The following is an 18,939-nucleotide window of genomic DNA, read 5'->3' as shown; positions in this document are numbered from 1 at the left end:
AAGAATTAATAACAACTGGATTAGAAGTGTATTTGGTAATAGGCTCTGGATATGGCAGACCTGAACATAATAAGGCGGCTAATGAAGTGTTCTTACAAGAGTCTCTCTCTAGAATTAGCCAGTCAGGTACAGTGGTTAATACATTTCTTTCCATCCAATAAGAAATACTTTTAATATTTGCTGCCCAATAGTAGAACTGAAAGTTTGGCCGTCCAAGCCCTCCCTGCCGATGAGGTCTCTGTAGTATAGCTTTGCGTATACGTGGATTCTTTTTATTCCAAATAAAGGAAGAGAGCTTTATTCACAAAATGCTGGAGTAACTCAGCAGGTCAGGCAGCATCTCGGGAGAGAAGGAATGGGTGACGTTTCGGGTCGAGACCCTTCTTCAGACTGATGTCGGGGGTGGGACAAAGGAAGGATATAGGTGGAGACAGGAAGATAGAGGGAGATCTGGGAAGGAGGAGGGGAAGGGAGGGACAGAGGAGCTTTCTGAAGTTGGAGAAGTCGACGTTCATACCACCGGGCCGCAAACTGCCCAGGCGAAATATGAGGTGCTGCTCCTCCAATTTCCGGCGGGCCTCCCTATGGCACTGGAGGAGGCCCATGACAGAGAGGTCAGACTGGGAATGGGAGGGGGAGTTAAAGTGCTGGGCCACCGGGAGATCAGTTGCGTTAATGCGGACCGAGCGCAGGTGTTCAGCGAAGCGATCGCCGAGCCTGCGCTTGGTTTCGCCGATATAAATAAGTTGACATCTAGAGCAGCGGATGCAGTAGATGAGGTTGAAGGAGGTGCAGGTGAACCTCTGTCTCACCTGGAAAGACTGTTTGGGTCCTTTGATGGAGTTGAGGGGGGAGGTAAAGGGACAGGTGTTGCATCTCGTGCGGTTGCAAGGGAAAGTGCCCGGGGTTAGGGTGGTTTGGGTAGGAAGGGACGAGTGGACCAGGGAGTTGCGGAGGGAACGGTCTCTGCGGAACGCAGAGAGGGGAGGGGATGGGAAGATATGGCCAGTGGTGGGGTCCTGTTGTAGGTGACGGAAATGTTGGTGGATGATGTGTTGGATCCGCTGGCTGGTGGGGTGGAAGGTGAGAACGAGGGGGATCCTGTCCTTGTTGCGAGTGGGGGGAGGGGGAGCAAGAGCGGAGCTGCGGGATGTAGAAGAGACCCTAGTGAGAGCCTCATCTATAATGGAGGAGGGGAAGCCCCGTTTTCTGAAAAACGAGGACATCTCGGAAGCCCTAGTCTGAAACACCTCATCCCGGGCGCAGATGCGGCGTAGACGGAGGAATTGGGAGTAGGGGATAGACTTTTTGCAGGGGACCGGGTGGGAAGAAGTGTAGTCCAGACAGGAAGATAGAGGGAGATCTGGGAAGGAGGAGGGGAAGGGAGGGACAGAGGAGCTATCTGAAGTTGGAGAAGTCGATAGGAAGACTTTCTATCCAGAGAAATGAAGAACGTTTTAGTTAAAAAAAACTGGTATACACTGAAACATATAAAGAAGCTTGGGCAATATGTTCATTTTTATAGTGTTAATCCTACCTGCCAAAGATAGAAGTAACAGATCTCAACGGTCAATATCCTCTTTAATAGAGGACAGGAGAGGGGGAAAGTTTGCTGAAAAAAGGTCTTTAAATTTATGTGTGACCCAGATACCGAGATATTTTATTTTGTCCATGCACACTTTAAACGGGACCGTACGTATAAACAGGGATTCTCTTGCTGCCAGATTTAAGGGCATCAACTCACTTTTTTGTGTGTTAATTTTGTAGCCAGAGATTTTGCCAAATTTACTTAAGAGATTAAGAACTGCAGGAAAAGATAAGGAAGGATCAGACAAATAAAGTAACATATCGTCTGCATATAGCGAAACTTTATGTTCCAACCCTGCCCTTGTAATACCTTTAATATCTTTATTGCTATGTAAGGCTATAGCCAACGGCTCAATTGTAATCACAAAAAGGAGGGGGGACAGTGGACAACCCTGTCTTGTCCCTCGTGTCAGTGAGAAATAAGGTGATATATTATTATTAGTACGTACTGCCGCCATTGGCGAGCTATATAAAATTTTGATCCATGATAAAAAAATTGGTCCAAATCCAAATCTCTCAAGAGTATGAAATAGATAGTCCCACTCCACACGATCAAAAGCCTTTTCAGCATCTAGAGATATAACCACTTCCGGTCTGTCGGGTGGGGAAGGGCTATAAATTATGTTATACAGGCGCCTAATGTTGAAGGAGGATTGCCGACTTTTTATGAAGCCCGTCTGGTCTGGTGAGATTATTGTTGGAAGAACCTTTTCAAGACGGCGAGCAATCAGTTTTGCAAAAATGTTGCTGTCCACATTGAGCAAAGAGATAGGACGATAGGAGCCACATTCCCGTTGATTTTTGCCCTTTTTCAGAATAAGTGAAATGGTAGCTTTTCGCAATGTTTCAGACAGGGAACCAACTGACAAGGAATCATTATACACAGATTTTAAAATGGGAGCCAATTGATTAGAAAATTTCTTAAAGAATTCTGTTGGATATCCGTCTGGTCCAGGGGATTTTCCACACTGCATACTCCTAATGGCCATCTCAATTTCTTCTGTTGAAAACGGAGACTCTAGCTCGGCTGCTGCCACAGGGTCTATGTGAGGGATCTCAACACTTTCAAAAAATGATTTAATTAATTGGTCGTCCTTCAGCGATTCAGATGAATACAAGTTACGGTAAAACCTCATAAAGCGTGAGTTGATGACAGAATGATCCATACAGATCATACCAGATTCATCCCGGATCTCAGGGATTGCCTGACTTGCTGCTTTTTGACGAAGTTGGTGTGCAAGGATCCTCCCTGTTTTATCGCCATGCTCGTAGTAAGTATAGCGGGACCTAACCCAGAGGTTCTCCGCTTTTTGTGTGGTTAGTAGATCAAATTATTTTTGGAGGAGTAGGCGTTCTTTAATGTCATCAGCTGATGGGGATGTTGCTAATCGTGAATCAAGGTTACAAATCTTATTCATCAATTCATTTGTACGGGCATTTCTGATTTTTCGTAACTGTGCGTTGTAAGAAATAATCTGACCTCTTAAGTATGCTTTAAGTGCTTCCAATACTGTTGATGTTGACATATTTGGTGTTTGATTAATTTCTAGAAAGAAATCTATCTGTAATGAGATAAAATCTGATTTTTTAAAATCTGAAAGTAAAAATGGATTGAAACGCCAAGGCCTGTAACCAGGTTTTGTGGCTGGTAGGTTAAGCTTCAGTTTATGGGGAGCGTGATCAGAAATTGTGATCGCATGATAGTCACATTCCTGAACCAAAGGAATGAGACCCTTATCCATTAAGATATAATCGATGCGTGAGAATGTTTTGTGAACAGCTGAAAAAAAGGAATACTTACGAGCAGTGGGATTAAGAGTACGCCAAACATCAGCAATACCACAGGTATCAAGAAACAGCTGAATTGAAAGGGCAGCCTTAGAGGTTGGCATATTTTTAACAGAGCTACGGTCTAGGCTAGGGGTCAACACACAGTTCATATCTCCACCTATTATCAAATGATGTACATTTAAATCAGGTAATCGGGAGAAGAAATTAGTGAAGAATGCAGCGTCATCCCAATTAGGGGCATAAACACTAGCTAAGGTAACTGGGGTGTTATATAGTTTGCCTGTAACTATGACATATCGGCCCAAGGTGTCTGCGTCAATCTGGGAAGAGATAAAGGGCACGTGTTTACTAATAAGAAGTGCTGCCCCTCTTGATTTAGATTGAAATCTGGAATGATAAACTACACCAACCCATCCAGCATGCAAACGTGAATGACTAGATATATTTAGGTGAGTTTCCTGAAGGAAAGCAATGTCCACCTTTAACTGATGTAAATGTGTCAGGACTCTTTTACGTTTCACAGGATGATTCATCCCCTTAACATTCCAACTCACAAACGAGATTGGGCAAGTAGCCATCCCTCCACTAGTCCCATTCTGTGCCATGACCAGAGATACTGAGTATATGTAAAGACAAATGATCATTTGCACGTCAGGCCCCTATCGTTACATGAATTAAAAAAATTAAAATAAATAAATAAATAGAAAGTATGACATAAAACGAACGGAAGAATAAATCTGAATGGTAAAACATCTTTAAGTCCCTCATTTCCCCTCCCTTCTTACCCATCCTAACTGGGTTGAACCCTTTCCCCATTGTAACAACATCCAAACAATGTGCTTATATTAGGGAAACTACTAAGCTAAAAACTAAACTCGACAGACCAAAAAAAAAAAAGAACCTTTAGGCGTAGGTATCAATGTGTAACAAGAACCCTTTTTTAAAATATAGTTTTAACTAGCTCACTCTAATCCTCCATTATTTAAATTTGACGTCAGCTTGTCACTTTATAAGCAAGCAGGCTGATTTAAATTACGTCAAGCCAAATAGGGTAAACAAAAATTAATGAACATAACGCAGCCTCCTCCATTTACGGAACAGGCCGCAGTCACTTGTTTTTTAGTGTCCCGGTGATGTATTTCTGGGCTTCATCGGGCGAGTTGAAAAACTTCTCCACTCCATTGTAGGTAATACGAAGTCGTGCCGGGTGAAGTATGCCAAAGCGAAGCCCCTCCATCCCACGCAGCTGCTGTCTGATGCTATTATATGCTGCTCGTGCACGAGCGACTTTCGCTGTATAGTCCGGGTAAACCGAAATGGTTAGATCATTTACCGTCACTCGCCTTCGTTCTCTGGCAAGGCATAGGATGATGGAGCTCTCTTGGAAGTAGTGAAGACGGGCCACTATGGCTCTCGGAGGGGCCCCTTGTTTCGGTGGTGGTTGTAGGGTCCGATGTGCTCTGTCCAACAAAGGAGCCTTTTCGAGTTGGAAAGCGTCTTTCAGCAGCACGGTAACTGCTGTTATGTTGCAACTGTCTTGGCCCTCTGGTACCCCCACTATTCGGACATTATTGCGTCTGGACCTCCCCTCCAAATCCTCACATTTGTCCTCTAAGGCAACTACCTGTGTTGAGAGTTGCTGCACTGTATGCTGTAGGACCGCAACATCGTCCGAACATCCAAAAAGTCCCTTTTCCACCTCTTCCACGATGTTTCCTATCTCTGACAGCTTGTTTTTTATATCAACTTTAAAGTTAGATAGTTCGGTTCTGGCAGCTTGTATTTCTGATTTAAAAGCAGACATTTCACTTTCATGCACAGTTTGAATCTCTTCCTTGAAAACAGCTGCAAAATCCACCCGCAACGCTGACAAATATTTTAAGCCAGATTTTAATTGGAATTTGGATGTTGTGGAATCTTCTTTTTATTGCATACAGAGCTCTTCGAGCTTTCTCTTTTAGTGCATTCACTGTCATGCTAAAGCTCCCTGATGCTGCAATAGTTAGACCAAGATAAGTGTAGCTCATAGTGTGTTCAATAATGATACCATTGAGAGTGAATTGGTATTTGTCTTCCTGACATCTGGGTCTTTTTTGAAAAATCATGATGTTGGTTTTCTTTAGATTTACTGCCAGGGCCCAATTTTGGCAGTAATCATCGAGTAGGGCTAACTGTTGCTGCAGTCCCTGTTCTGTTTGACTGAATACATAGTTGTTGCCCTGTGGGTCTATGAAATCGGGTTCACATCCGGTTCTTGCATTCAAGTCCCCACATAGTAGCACATTTCCCAGGGCCTGGAAATGGTTGATTTCCGTGTGGAGAGTTTCAAATAGATCCTCCTCAAAGTATGGCGATTCCATTGGAGGTATGTAGACAGCACATAGATATGTATCTTCCTCGGTTATTCCAATTTTTTAATCTAGTTTCAGCCATATATGTGATTTCCCCTGTTTTATTGATGTGATGTGACTGTCTAGTTCTCCCTTGTACCACACCAAGACACCCCTAGAGGTTCAGCCCTTATGTATATTAGTAATTTTTACTGAGGGCACTGTGACTTCATGATACCCTGAGGGGCAGTGAGTAAACGTATCCTTTCGGTGCCATGTTTCTGTTAATATCATTATATCAGTATCTTCCATGAGCTTTAGGAATTCAGGGTTCCTTGTCTTCATCCCGAAGGTTGAGGAGTAGAGACCCTGGATATTCCAGCAGCTTATATGGAATGAACTCATTTATTTTTACTTGTACATCTTTCTTTTTTTCTCTTCGAAAAACAAAAACCCATTTTGTGAAACAAGTGTGAAAACACATTTTTTTTTCTATAAATGGGGAATGTTAGGTAAAATTTGGTATGCCGTGGTAAGGCAGGCTCGTACTGCCACCTAGTAATAATAACAATATTAAAATAGCAATATCAACAATATTAATAGTAATATCAACAATATTAACAATACTAATTCAGTGCAATCCTATGCTAATTTTTCCTTTTATCAGTCACTCGGGAGGGACTGTATTATATGTATGTGTTCTTTTTTTACCACAAGAGTTGGGAGCACAGGGCGTGCAGCAGCTTCCTGATCTCTCCCATCTCCGGGGTGGTCGGTGGCTGTGGCTGAGGAGGTGGGCCGGGGGCAATGGCGGCCCATGCTGGACTGTTGTGTCTCCTTGCCGTTTGGGAGGTGGTCCGAAGGTAGTGAGAGGGAGGAAATCCGGGTTGGCCTCTTGGGTTCCCATTGATCGAGGGGGTGGGAAGGTTGTGTCCCAGGGCAGTACCTTTAAGGTTCTTTGCGAAGGCCCTCACCCCCTGTCTGTTTGGATGTATTCCGTCATGGAGGTCCCATGTACCGATGGTTGGGTGGTGGGCCAATTGGACTTTAGGGAGGGTGGCACATCCTCTGCTGATCTCCATGTTGGTGTTGTGGATCACATGGGGTGGGGTGTCCGTCCTGGGCAGCAGGGTAGAGATCACGATCCTCGAATCAGGGAATTCCTTGCTGGCCTTTCCCGCCATCCTCGTTATTGCCCCAGCAGTGCCATGGTGTAGGGTGCACAGATCATTCATACCCATATCGATCACAAGGTATTGAGGGCTTCCGATGGTATCTTTGTTCAAGACCCTCATTGCATGGTCTGTGGTGCTGCACGTTTTAACCAGTACCTGGTGACCTGGGAACAGCCTCTGGGGGTCCAGAAACTTCCCATTGGAGTCAGTCAGTAGGACTACCTGGGGGTTTTGCTTTTCAGATTGGGAGGCAGGAGGTTGGGTCGGGTTGAGATGGGGTTTGCCTGTTGACTGTGTTCCTGCAGCAGGCTGTGTGACAGGAGGGGTGTCCAGTGGTGATGTATTGGTGGTTGAGTGCAGATCAGAGAGGTTGGGGCGGCCAAAGGGAGGTGGGCAACAAATGGGCTCTGTGTCTTTTGGTGTGTCCTTTTTAGAACTTCTGAGTGATTGTTCCTGGCATTTTGGAGCTGCTTGTTAAATTATTTTCCTTTCTTATTTATATCCTCCTTCATTTTGGCTATTTGGGCACGGAGTGCACAGTTTTCTTGTCTCAGCTCTTCCAGAGTTCTCTTCATCTCAGAGGTGGTGGTCTCATTTTTCGCCATCAACTGTTTGAAGACCTTTTTCAGCTGGTGGGAGTACTTAGCCTGTGCTTGTTTGAGCTCTGTGAATTCAAGTTCTAACTGGGCCAGACTCTCTCAGCTGGCGGTTTGAGTTATAAGGTGTAAGATGGCCAAGGCAGCAGTTATCTCTGGTGGGCTCTCGTCTTTGTAATTATCCTAGTGGGTATTGGTCCTTATTTCGTTCACCTTCTCCTTTAGCAGGAGGAAAACCTCTTCAAAAGAGTCCAAGTTTTCTGTATTTCCCTGTATCACGATCTTACCTCATTGAAGTAGGAAATAGTGAGGAGAGGGTTGTAGTGGCCTGGCGGAGGCCAGAGAAAAGGCTGGATGCCAGGCAGGTTTAGAAAAGCTCTTTATTTGGCTGTGAGCTTCGGCCTGCATATTTGTTAGCTGCCGGGGGGGGCGTGCAGGTAAGGTTGGGTGGGGGTGGGTGGTTGTGGGTGGTTGTGGGGGGGAGGGTGGGTGGTTGTGGGGGGGAGGGTGGGTGGTTGTGGGGGGGAGGGTGGGTGGTTGTGGGGGGGAGGGTGGGTGGTTGTGGGGGGGGGGGGAAGGGGGGTGGTGGTTCCAGCTTGTTTCTCACGTTTTGTGAGTGGATGGCAGCTCCTGGTCAAGGCAAGAATCAGCCACTCCACCAGGTAGGTGGTTGAGCTCATGCGGTCTGAGAGATTGGTGGCAGATTCAGACCTGCAGGAATATGAACGAAACTATTATGGTGGTGGCCCGTTGTAGTCGACGATAGGATTGTTGTGCAGTCTCATGTCTTGTTGGATTGAGTGTGGCTCACGACTCCGATGTGCAGCCACACACGCGGGACCAGTGGGAGGCACATGATGGCCGCTGTGGGGGGATTTAGAGCTGCAGCCTTCCTCCTGTCTCTGGCACGAATGAGTCGGCTTCGGCGATTGTCTGAAACTGCTGAACGCCTCCCCAGAGATTGTGCGCCAGTCTGTCCTGTCACTGGCACAGTTTTCCAGTTCTTTTGGGACTAGGCCTGTGTGGTGGAGGTGGTCCGTGATGCAGTCTTTGAACCGTTTCTTTGGGTGCCCTGGTTCTTTAACCCCGTGACAGCACTCCGTACATACAAGGCATGCGAGATTCACCCACCCGGATCACATGGCCTGTCCATCGAAGATGGGCCTTTATGACCATTGCTTCTTTGATGCTTGTAAAGCCAGACTGGTCCAGCAGTTCCTCGTTGGTCACCCTGTCCTGCCAGCGAATGCCCATCATTGACCGCAGAAAGCGCATGTGAAATTTCTCAAGCTGCTGGGTGATAAATATTATTACAGTTATACTTGGTGCTATACTTGCAGGTAGAAAAAATATTTAGAAGTGTAGAGTGATTTTATCGGATGATGGTGTAAGTTCCTCTGGGAAGAGCACGCAAAGTGTTGCCACACTGGTGCCACTTATCGATCAGAGGGATGGCAAAATCATGGCGGGCTGGGTCAGACGGAGGGTGTGAGGAGGGCAGGGGAGGATGGGGGGGGGCCTCAAGGAAGGTGGTGTGGAGTGAGTGATGGGTCAGGGAGTAGAGAGGGTTGTGCGGGCAGGAGGGTGCAGACATGGGCAGATAGGAGGAACGTCAATGGGATCCAACAGTGCCGGTATTAAGGAACCCAGGCCTGGAGGTGGCAGAGCAGTAGGACCCAGCAGTGTCAACACGCACAGCTTGTCAGGAACCGGAAAAGCTGTAGGAGCCGGCACTCCCGCCTTGAAAGTAGCCATAGGATCTGGCAAACTCAGTGGTGCCAGTCTGTGTACGACCGAGGAAGACAAGAGCAATGAGTTTAGTGGGGCAGGAGGTGGCCAGAAACAATAGGTCCGCCAGCGCAGTCCTGTGTGTGTATTTCGGATAGCCCACAGCTGGCCGTTGAGGACGTGAGAACAGGTGGATCCAGTTGTCCCAGCTTCGGGCTGGAAGGATTCCATAGCGTCTATGGCCCTGCTCGATCCGGCAGCGATGACATGAGGGACCTGTCCTGGAAGTGTTTGGGAGCAAGGTGCAATCATGCCGTGTGATCTATAGTCTGGGGGCAGTTAGGAGTGAGGTGTGTCCTGCAGTATCAGTGGGGGACCCCGTCTGGCGGCAGATGAGCTTGCAATCCTTGGTGGATGTCAGGCAGAGCAGTGGAGTTGATACCCAAAATACCCGACTCAGACTCCAACTCCTTGATTTCTTTTGTATCTGACTCCGTCTCTGACCTCTAGGTATAATAATAATAATTCTAAATGTGCTATGATGACATTACACAAGATGGCATTTCATAAGAACTTCCAGCAGCAGACACGGGTGGGTCCAGGCAATAACAGGCAGAGACTGGCAGAAGTAACTAGGCATCCCAATTCAAAACAGAAGAATGTAACCTGGAGACTACAGCCCAGTAAGCCCGTTTTAATAATTGGAGATTCCATCATTTCCAGGATCCCAATATATCCCAACAACAACACACAATTGGACAGCTATCCAGGAGCCAAATTTATACATGGCACTAACATCCTGGAAAAGTTAGGAATGCCGAGAAACTCAAAGTGGTTCTTTCATTTGGCATCAATAATCGGACACAAAGACCACTGACTGCCATCAAGCAACAGGTAGGCCCATTGTGTCAGACTGCAGTAGCGAATCCTACAGGGGTAGCAGAATACCTTGACCACTATCTTAATCCACTGGCACAGCAACACGCCAGCTACATTAAACACACCTACCACTTCACTCGAATCGTTAACTCCCTGAACATATCACCCAATGCAATACTCTTTACCATGGGTGTGGAAAGCCTGTACACAAACATAGAGACAGACAGGAGGATAGAGGTGGTCAAAAACATCCTGCAGAGAAATCCTGACCTGGAGAGACCAAATTGCTTTAACTGGGATTGACAAAGAACGATTTTGAATTTAACGGGGAGTTCTACTTACAAGTCAAAGGGACGGCAATGGGGAAGAAGTTTGCCCCAGCTTATGCCAACATATACATGGCAGAGTGGGAAGAGACGGTCTTCCTGAAATGCCCCAAGCGCCCTATGTGCTACTACACGTTCTTAGATGACATCTGGGGAGTGTGGACACATTCAGAAGGGGAGTTAGAGGAGTTCATTGACATACTTAATGCCCACCACCCTTCCATCAAAATTAAGGCTTTGACAAGCAGGGAGAGTAGACTTCCTCGACACCACTGTCTTTAAACTACCATCAGCTAACAACCAAGACCAAAAACTAGCTACCAGAGTTTTTTTCAAACCCACAGACACCCACACCCTTTTACACACCACGAGCCACCACCCAAAACACACCTTTAAGGTTATTGTAAAGTCACAACACACGCTTTCACCGTATATGCACCAGGGAGGAGGACTTTAACCAGGTCACCACCACCCTTGTCACCGCCCTCAGACAGAGGGGGTACTGCAGACGTAGATTAAGACTCATTAAGTCAGACTTCCTAAAAAGCACACAAGGGCCCAGACCCAGGCCAGGCTTGACACTGAACTTGCCACTAATAACAGGATACAGTAGTATGGCCGTCCAGGCCCACAAAATAGTCAAGGGCCGCTTTGAACAATTCCAAAGAGGATTTGTCACACTGCAGGGATACAAAGTAATGTCAGCATTCAAGAGGACTAAAAATCTGAAGGACATCCTGGTCAGTACTAGCCTACAAACAAGCTCAAACTGTGGTCAAAGACAATGTAGGGCCTGCACTCACTTGATAATAGCCAAAAACATAGAGAACACTGTGACAGGAAAGAGAAGGCAGATAGCACAGAGAATAACCTGTGAGCATGCAATTAAATGTAAGCAGTGTAACTTACTGTACATTGGCAAAACATGCAACAGCCTGACGGGACACATCAGCAACATCACGAGGGGAGACCAGTCCATCCCCATTAGCAGACACATCCAACAGCATGGGGTCCAGTCCCTTGAGATCATGGGTCTGGAAGCAAACATAAATTGGTTAACCGGGCGTAGAAAGAGGGCAGAGAGGCTATGGATCAAAGCGTTACAGACGAAAGAACCCAATGGCCTGAACCTAGCATAAACTCAAACTTAGGGTGGAACCTGACTGACTCCTAAAAATCGACAGATGGGCAAGTGAAAAGACGAATAGATTTGGACAAGGGTGATGAGACCGTGGGCCAGACTAAAGTGGCAGTATATGGTGAAAAGGAATCTCCGGAGGGAGATCATTAAGCGCCAGAGGGCATTTTGGCCTGCTGTCCGTTAAATCACAACCTAACCCTAACCCTTAAAAAAAGCAACATATACATACATTCATATATCCATACATATGCAACATACATACACATATATGCACACGCGCAAGCATACATATATGCAGTTCATAAACAATTATCCAAATTCTATGTACAACACGAATATCACACTATGTCAATAAACTAAAGCTTAATCATCATCACAGCCCTTCCTCATTCTTATACCTCTGGAAAATAATTTTTTTGTACATCTTCTTGAACTGAGTAATGTTTGTGCCTTGCTTGAGTTCCACATCCAATTTAATTTAATTATGATCTGATTTAATTATTTTCAGTGGAGAACAGTCTCTCCACGCTGACCTGAGTGGGTGGAATGGGTGTTACTATCATAGCTGCAAATTTTACTATTTGTGGATGAGTAGGGATGACTTCTTGTACTGTAACTTTTAGATGAGCGATCATATTTCTCAACTTCTTTTAAACCACCACAAAAATCTTGCTTAAATTCCATTAGTTTAACATCAAAAGGCTGCCTTCGCACATTTAAACGGGAACGCCTTGATCTTGACTTTTCAATTTTATCTAAATATTTTTCAAAATTTGCCTCTTCATCATTTGAAGGGAATGAGAAGGATCTGGTACTCCCATCTTCAATTTGTGGTTCTGACTTTTCAGGTAGTAGCCCTTTTATCTGAGCTGCAATATCACAGAGAGGTTCTTTTGCTTTAGCAATTTGATCTTCGCTCAACAAGATTTGGTTTGAGTTTCAGCTTCTGCATCAGATATCTCCCTTTAAGTAATGACATTTTCTTCAACTTTAATCTTTTCTACTGCGCTTAGCATATTTGAAGCATTATCAGTGACGATGCATAGAATCTGGTCTTTCTTACTTTCAAAATCTTTCAAAATTTCTTCCACTAAGTTCGGGGGATAAATGCTGTCATGATGTGCCTTGGTGTCCTTTACTCCTAATGTCAAAGTTACTATTTTATTGTTTTCATCAACAAATGTAGCATTGATGGCAAAATAGTTTTTGTGACGAGTGGTGGCATCCATTTTAATGAACGTGAACATTAAGAGTTTTTCAAAGCTTTTCCATTTAATTCTTGGCTTCTTCAAGTATAAGTTTTCTGATTCTCTCTATCTTGCCAGAGAAACTCTTAGTTTCTTAGCCATTTCTCCATTTAGGCCTAGAAAGACTGGTTGTGAAAATAAAGTTAAGGCTGCACCATTTCGTACAACGTTCGATAAGGTGTTTCTTAAACATTTCTATGGATGTTGTTAGTTACTTTGTCTGTAGAACCTCCAAAGAATGCATACTTTGAGAAGATTTCGCAGTGGAGCAGTAAAATGGAGACAAGAAATTTCTGGTGGTGGAATCTTGAGCAAAACACAAAAGTGCGGGAGGAACTGGGTGGGTTCAGGCAGCATCCTTGGAGGGTATGGACAGGTGATGGGTCAGTTCAGGGTCCTTTTTTTTTAAGAGCCTTTTTTCGTTTGGTCAAGTTTCCAGCATCTGCAACTTTAATTTCTTGGTGGCTTTTACCAAATTTGGTTTATCATTGGCAAGTGTGAGACAGACCTTCAGTTCAGCTGATTGTCTGACTACATTTGTTTCATTGCATTGTCCTCTTCCTACTATGCATCAACCGTGTTACAATTGTACCGTTCACGGTCAAACACAGTGCAGCTGCTTACTTCCCTCTTAAGTTAGTCATCCTATTAGACTACCCATCGAGTGGAACTCAATTGTTAACTTCATGGAAAATCTGTTCATGCGCTTTCCACCGTCAAAAACTAGCAATAGATTATGGCAAGGTATTAGAGAGCAAATCGCTCAGTTTTTCCACAGAGAGCCCCTGCCCAATGAGTTTATGTGAACCATACTCATTGAGTTAATTAACAGGCCTATTCTTTTGTTTGAAGCAGGCTTTTACTATTGTATCTCATAAGCATCTTTGATGGATTAGTTGAAATTACTGGTAATAATTTCTGGTAAAATGCTTATAACAATTGTGATTTAATTGTTGTTGGAGGAATGAGTTAATTCATGTTAATTTTCGCGTTCTTGTTCTATGTCTGTATGAAACTTTGCAAGTCTTCAAGGTACAACAAAAGTCTTTATTACAGTAACTCAATGCTGGCAGCAAGACAACTAAAATGGCTGCAACCACACAATTTGACTGCACACTCCACACTGTGTACAGCCAAGATAACTATGTACAAACATCTTCCTTTGTCCTGTGCAGCGTCACCTGCTGCACGGGAGGAGCAATGGGTCCTCCCACCCCACACAGTCCATCAAACATCACAGTAATTAATCCTCCAAATTGGAACAGAAACTCAACCACCAGTGATCATCATTTTTATGCACCTTTGGTTTTGTATATTAACTCCTGACTGTTTCTGATCCTATACCTACCTTTCTTAGCTGTGGTATTTTCCCAATTGTTTACAAATCCTTCCTCCATGCTATTTGCTTTTAATAACAAAGTCTTCCCTGGGTGCCACACTTTACCTACATCTGCACTAGAGCGTACTTCGAAAGGCATAATCGCTGCAGAGATGTGTTTTTAACTGGAGATGGCCTCTTGGCTCCCTTCATCATCTCACAAAAGAGAGAGCACCTGCCTCATAGTACATGTGATGATGTCCTGTTAACTTCTGGACCTGCAAGTGAGTTGTAAAAGGTAGTCCTGGCGCAATAGAGGTGTGGGGAAAGAATTTCTAGCTTTTTTTTTCTTTTTTTTTAATATTTTTATTAAAGGTACGGTAAATTACAATAATACAACAGATATATCTTAATACATTTTTTATACCGCTTCATTTTTTTGAGCTTTAAGAAAAAGATAGAAGTAAAGAAGTAAAGAAAGAAAGTGCGCAAGAGTCGTGAAGTGCAAGAGAGTGTTGGGAAAAGAAAGCCCCTTGGAAAAGAAGTTAGAGAAGGAAGTAAAGTAAGAAAGTAGACCCTAGAAAAGAAAAAGAAAAAAAAAAAAAAAAAAAAAAAAAAGGGGTAGAAACAATCGCTCTATTATAACATTAAACTCCGCAGGAAGGGGACTACCAACCAAGTCTGTTTTGTTGTTTTACCTCCCGTTACCAGGTCCTGATACCATTTATTTATTTATTTCTTTGTAAAATTACTATTGCACCTCATGCTTGTAATAGGTCCAAAAACGTAGACCACGTCTTTTGGAATTGGTCTGCTTTACCTGCTAAGAGGAATCTCATCTCTTCCAAATGTAGTGTTTCAAACATATTTGATATCCACATTTTTATTGTTGGTGTGGGCGCATTTTTCCAGAATTTCAGTATGAGCTTTTTTCCCATTATTAGCCCGTAATTAAATAAATTCTTCTGAAACACGTTTAATTCAGGGTTACCTTCCGATATTCCAAAAATGATCCATTCTGGTTTTGGTACCAGTTTTATTTTGATTAATTTTGAAAAAATATCAAATATTTCATACCAGAATTTTTGGATTTTTGTACAAAAAACAAAAGAATGCGCTATAGTAGCTTCTTGACACAGACATTTATCACAAATTGGTGAAACATTCGGGAAGATTTTATTTAATTTAGTTTTTGAATAATATAATCTATGTAATGTTTTGAATTGGATGAGCGTATGTCGTACGTTGATCGAACATTTATGCACCTGTAGTGAATGATTATCCCAACTCTCTTTTGAAATTTTTATAGCTAAATCTTGTTCCCAGTCTCTTCTAATTCCATCTGTTGTGGGTATTGCTATGTTTAAAATGATATTATATAAATACGATATTAGATTAGCTGATTCCGCCTTTGTCTTCATTGCTTCATCCAGTAAGTCGGAAGGCATATTATAATAATCTTTTGTATATTTTTTCAGATAATCACGAATTTGAAGATATTTAAAATATTGGTTATTTTTCAAATTATATTTCAGTTGTATTTGTTGAAATGATAGTAATTTTCCCAATTCATACAAATCTTCGAGCGATTTGATTCCCATTCTTTCCCATTGTATAAATGAATTGTCTATAATTGATGGTTTAAACGATGGATTATTGACTATTGGTATTAAAAGAGATAAGTTTCTTAATTTTAGATTCTGTTTTATTTGTTTCCATGTTCTAATTGTGCTATGTATAATTGGATTTTTATTATAATTTTTATTATTCAGATTTATTGGTGAGAGGATAGTCGCTCCTATATTACTCGGGGAGCAGTCCCCTTTTTCCATTAAGATCCAAGCCGCCTGATGGGCAGAATTGTCCAGCAGGTGAATCATATTTTTAATATTTACTGCCCAATTATAATACATAAAGTTAGGGAGCGCTAGACCCCCCAACTCTTTTCGTTTATTAAGGTGTGCTATTTGTATTCTATGGGATTTATAATCCCATATAAAATTTGTAATGTCTGAGTCCAATTTTTTGAAAAACCTTTTAGGGAGATATATAGGTATTGATTGAAATAGGTATAGGATTTGTGGTAAGAAAATCATTTTTATAGCATTTATTCTGCCTATTAAGGACATCGGAAGTGTTTTCCAGAATTTAATCAAATTATTTAATTTCTTAAGTAAGGGATTATAATTGGCTTTAAACATATCCTGGTAATTTCTAGTAATTTCAATTCCCAAATATTTGAATTTTTCTGTAGCTATTTTAAAAGGGAATTTCCGGAGGTGTGTTGAGTCTTTTGGATTTATCGACATAATTTCACTTTTGTTCCAATTTATTCTATATCCTGAAAAGGATCCAAAGTCCTCAATTAAATTTAATATGTTTGGTATACTAATTTGTGGTTTTGTGATGTACAGTAGTACATCATCGGCATATAGGGATATTTTGTTATTCGTATATTTTGTGTTATAACCATAAATATCCGAGTGTGTTCTTATTTTTTCAGCAAGGGGTTCAATTACCAAAGCGAATAACAACGGTGATAATGAACATCCCTGTCTATTGCCCCTTGATAGTTCAAATTTCGAGGATAATATATTATTCGTTAATATTCTAGCCGTAGGTTTGTTATATAATAATTTTATCCATGCGATAAAGTTCTCTCCCAATTGAAATTTTTGCAATACTTTGATCATATAATCCCATTCTACTTGATCAAACGCTTTTTCTGCATCCAGTGAGATGATAGATAACTCTTGGTCATGAGGTTTATGTGAGTGCATTATGTTAAGCAAACGTCTCAAATTATTGAATGAGTGTCTCTTAGATATAAATCCTGTTTGATCCTCATTTATTAGTCTACTAACGTACCTGCTTAGTCTACTGGCTAGTGTTTTCGCTATTATTTTTTGATCCGTATTTAACAAAGCAATAGCTCTATATGATCCTGGTTCTTCTATATTTTTATCTTTTTTAAGTATTAATATAATCGTTGATTCTGCTAGTGTTTCAGGTAAGCTTTGCTCTTTAAAAGCATATGTATACATTTTCTGTAATCGTGGAATAACTATGTCGTAAAATGCTTTATAAAATTCATTGCTGAATCCGTCTGGTCCTGGTGTTTTTCCATTCTTTAGTGTTTTTATTGTGTCTTCTATCTCCTTCGAAGTAATTTGTGCTCCCAGTTCCTCTTGTTCCCTCAGTGCTAATTGTGGTAGGTTACAATTATCTAGGAATTCTGAAATTTTATTATTGTCTATTAACGTTTTAGATGTGTATAGATTCTGGTAAAATTGAGCAAATCTTTTATTAATATCCTTGGGTAATGTTAATAATTCCCCTCTATCTGATTTAATCTTTAGTATTGCATTTTCTTTTTCCCGTTTTTTCAATTGGCGTGCTAGAAGTTTGTGGGGTTTGTCCCCAAATTCGAAGTGTTCTTGTTTTGTAATTTGAAATAGTGTTATAACTTTCTCTGACAATAATTTATTTAGCTTGAATTTCAATAATAGGATTTTATTATGTTTATCCATAGTTGGATCTTTAGCATTATCTGTATCTAATTGTTTTATTTGTTCTTCTAAATGTCTTTGATCATTCTTATTCTTTTTATTTTGATAAGCTTGAAATGAAATAATGACTCCTCTAATAAATGCTTTGAAGGATTCCCATAATAACGTGGGGGATATATCTGGTGTATCATTTATCTCAAAAAATAGGTCCATCTGTTTTTTTAGATATATACTCCCTTGTGGGTCTTTTAAAATTTGCGAGTTAAACCTCCAAAATGATTTATTCATAGACATTCCTTCTAATTTTAAAACAAAAGTTAACGGAGAGTGGTCTGAGATCGCATTTATGTGGTATTTAGGGTTCATAGAATGCGGAATTAATTTTGTATCCACAAGAAAATAGTCTATCCGTGAGTATGTTTTATGCACCGTTGAATAAAACGAATAATCCCTTCCCGTCGGATTTGCAATCCTCCACACATCTGCTATATTTGTGTTTTCCATATATGTGTGTAAGAGTTCACTGGTTTTAGATTTCAGATTACCTTTTTTTTTTTGCATCGATTTATCTAGATAAGGGTCTAAAACACAGTTAAAATCTCCTCCAATTATAACATTTTGATAATTAAATTCTGCAATTATATTCAGAATTTTATTAAAAAACTGAGGGTTATCAAAATTAGGCGCATATATGTTTACCAGCGTAATTGGCGTATTATTGATCTCTCCTGCTACTATAAGGTATCTCCCTTCCTTATCTGATATAGTATTCTTTGATTTAAATGGAATTCCTTTACGAATAATGATTGCAGTGCCTCTAGATTTGGAAGTAAATGAAGAGTGAAATGTTTGGCCTATCCAATTCGCCCTCAGTCTCGTCTGATCTTGATGTCTAAGATGCGTTTCCTGTAAAAACGAAATGTCCGTGTTGTATGATTTCAACTGAGCTAGTATCTTGCCCCTTTTAATAGGTTCATTAATACCCCTTATATTCCAACTACATAGTCTGATTCCTCCCATTTTCTTTTGATTGTCGTCATACATTTTTACCAATTTTAATGACCTTATTTATTATGGTGCATCCATATCTCAGGACATTTATAGTTTTGGGGGCATTTATATTATAGACTTCCTTGGTAGTTCCCCTCCGCGATTGTCCTTGAAAGAAAAACACATAGATGTGACATAGTGTGATACAAAAAAAAAGTATATCAAATAAATTTACGGTGTCTAAGTTTAGGACACCGTAGTGAGTGGACCACTCGTCTGTGGTGTACGACATCAATATCGCTTCCGGCGTAGATGTTGTGAG

Source organism: Rhinoraja longicauda, chromosome 19 (genome assembly GCF_053455715.1).
Source record: "Rhinoraja longicauda isolate Sanriku21f chromosome 19, sRhiLon1.1, whole genome shotgun sequence".
Taxonomy (NCBI): Eukaryota; Metazoa; Chordata; class Chondrichthyes; order Rajiformes; family Arhynchobatidae; genus Rhinoraja; species Rhinoraja longicauda.
The sequence above is the reverse complement of the archived record's forward strand: the minus strand, read 5'-3'. Positions refer to the sequence as shown.